This window comes from Schistocerca gregaria, chromosome 3 (genome assembly GCF_023897955.1).
Source record: "Schistocerca gregaria isolate iqSchGreg1 chromosome 3, iqSchGreg1.2, whole genome shotgun sequence".
Classification (NCBI taxonomy): domain Eukaryota; kingdom Metazoa; phylum Arthropoda; class Insecta; order Orthoptera; family Acrididae; genus Schistocerca; species Schistocerca gregaria.
Window position 1 is genome coordinate 140,129,019 of NC_064922.1, and position 3,007 is coordinate 140,132,025.

Sequence of the window (3,007 nt, forward strand, 5' to 3'; positions counted from 1 at the left end):
TTTCCCAACCACTGCTTCCCTTTCATGCCCCTCGACTCTTATGACTGCCATCTGGTTTCTGTACAAATTATAAATAGCCTTTCGCTCCCTGTATTTTACCCCTGCCACCTTTAGAATTTGAAAAAGGGTATTCCAGTCAACATTGTCAAAAGCTTTCTCTAAGTCTACAAATGCTAGAAACGTAGGTTTGCCTTTTCTTAATCTTTCTTCTAAGATAAGTCGTAAGGTCAGTATTGCCTCACGTGTTCCAACATTTCGACGGAATCCCCGAGGTCTGCATCTACCAGTTTCTCCATTCGTCTGTAAAGAATTCGCGTTAGTATTTTGCAGCCGTGGCTTATTAAACTGATAGTTCGGTAATTTTCACATCTGTCAGCACCTGCTTTCTTTGGGATTGGAATTATTATATTCTTCTTGAAGTCTGAAGGTATTTCGCCTGTCTCATACATCTTGCTCACCAGCTGGTAGAGTTTTGTCAGGACTGGTTGTCCCAAGGCCGTCAGTAGTTCTAATGGAATGTTGTCTACTCCGGGGGCCTTGTTTCGACTCAGGTCTTTCAGTGCTCTGTCAAACTCTTCATACAGTATCGTATCTCCCATTTCGTCTTCATCTACATCCTCTTCCATTTCCATAATATTGTCCTCAAGTTCATCGCCCTTGTATAAACCTTCTATATACTCCTTCCACCTTTCTGCCTTCCCTTCTTTGCTTAGAACTGGGCTGCCATCTGAGCTCTTGATATTCATACACGTGGTTCTCTTCTCTCCAAAGGTCTCTTTAATTTTCCTGTAGGCAGTATCTATCTTACCCCTAGTGAGATAAGCTTCTACATCCTTACATTTGTCCTCTAGCCATCCCTGTTTAGCCATTTTGCACTTCCTGTCGATCTCATTTTTGAGACGTTTATATTCCTTTTTGCCTGCTTCATTTACTGCATTTTTATATTTTCTCCTTTCATCAATTAAATTCAATATTTCTTCTGTTACCCAAGGATTTCTAGCAGCCCTCGTCTTTGTACCTACTTTATCCTCTGCTGCCTTCACTACTACATCCCGCAGAGCTACCCATTCTTCTTCTACTGTATTTCTTTCCCCTATTCCTGTCAATTGTTCCCTTATGCTCTCTCTGAAACTCTGTACAACCTCTGGTTCTTTCAGTTTATCCAGGTCCCATCTCCTTAATTTCCCACATTTTTGCACTTTCTTCAGTTTTAATCTACAGGTCATAACCAATAGATTGTGTTGTGGTCAGAGTTCACATCTGCCCCTGGAAATGTCTTACAACTTAAAACCTGGTTCCTAAATCTCTGTCTTACCATTATATAATCTATCTGATACCTTTTAGTATCTCCAGGGTTCTTCCACGTATACAACCTTCTTTCATGATTCTTAAACCAAGTGTTAGCTATGATTAAGTTGTGCTCTGTGCAAAATTCTACTAGGCGGCTTCCTCTTTCATTTCTTAGCCCCAATCCATATTCACCTACTATGTTTCCTTCTCTCCCTTTTCCTACACTCGAATTCCAGTCACCCATTACTATTAAATTTTCGTCTCCCTTCACTATCTGAATAATTTCTTTTATTTCATCGTACATTTCTTCAATTTCTTCATCATCTGCAGAGCTAGTTGGCATATAAACTTGTACTACTGTAGTAGGTGTGGGCTTCGTATCTATCTTGGCCACAATAATGCGTTCACTATGCTGTTTGTAGTAGCTTACCCGCATTCCTATTTTCCTATTCATTATTAAACCTACTCCTGCATTACCCCTATTTGATTTTGTGTTTATAACCCTGTAGTCACCTGACCAGAAGTCTTGTTCCTCCTGCCACCGAACTTCACTAATTCCCACTATATCTAACTTTAACCTATCCATTTCCCTTTTTAAATTTTCTAACCTACCTGCCCGATTAAGTGATCTGACATTCCACGCTCCGATCCGTAGAACGCCAGTTTTCTTTCTCCTGATAACGACATCCTCCTGAGTAGTCCCCGCCCGGAGATCCGAATGGGGGACTATTTTACCTCCGGTATATTTTACCCAAGAGGATGCCATCATCATTTAATCATACAGTAAAGCTGCACGTCCTCGGGAAAAATTACGGCTGTAGTTTCCCCTTGCTTTCAGCCATTCGCAGTACCAGCACAGCAAGGCCGTTTTGGTTAATGTTGCAAGGCTAGATCAGTCAATCATCCAGACTGTTGCCCCTGCAACTACTGAAAAGGCTGCTGCCCCTCTTCAGGAACCACACGTTTGTCTGGACTCTCAACAGATACCCCTCCGTTGTGGTTGCACCTACGGTACGGCCATCTGTATCGCTGAGGCACGCAAGCCTCCCCACCAACGGCAAGGTCCATGGTTCATGGGGGGAGGACCTTGTCAGTGTTCCCTACATATTATGTTCCTCACCGATTCTCCTCAGAACATCCCCATTTACTGTCATATCAACCTACATGAAACTTCCTGGCAGATTAAAACTGTGTGCCCGACCGAGACTCGAACTCGGGACCTTTGCCTTCCGCGGGCAAGTGCTCTACCAACTGAGCTACCGAAGCACGAATCACGCCCTGTACTCACAGCTTTAATTCTGCCAGTATCTCGTCTCCTACCTTCCAAACTTTACAGAAGCTCTCCTGCGAACCTTGCAGAACTAGCACTCGTGAAAGAAAGGATACTGCGGAGACATGGCTTAGCCACAGTTATTTTTGTCACGAACACTCTCTCTGCCTGTGTCACTCTGCTTCATATATTGTCATTTCTTCGCCAGTCGTGTTCTATTTTGCTGCCAAGATAGCAGAATTACCTGACATCGTCTTCTGTGTTGTGACGAGTGTTGGTGTTGATTTTATCGTTGGTCTCGTTACAGCTACCTCATGTTCGTCTTTCTTTGGATCAGTCTGAGACAAATCTGTATGGTAGTTTCATTCACAACAGATAAAATCAGGGTAAAAGGAGAATGCACCCAGTAATATTCTCTTATTAGATTCCTGGTTAACACATGGAGCA

General features: G+C 42.8%; 1 non-coding gene across 1 annotated transcript; it reads right to left on the reverse strand.

Moving 5' to 3' along the window:
- Window positions 1–2,482: 2,482 nt before the first annotated feature.
- On the reverse strand, window positions 2,483–2,557 carry Trnap-cgg (transfer RNA proline (anticodon CGG)). The gene has a single exon. It is a non-coding gene; the product is annotated as a tRNA-Pro (tRNA).
- Between the last annotated feature and the right edge of the window lie 450 nt (window positions 2,558–3,007).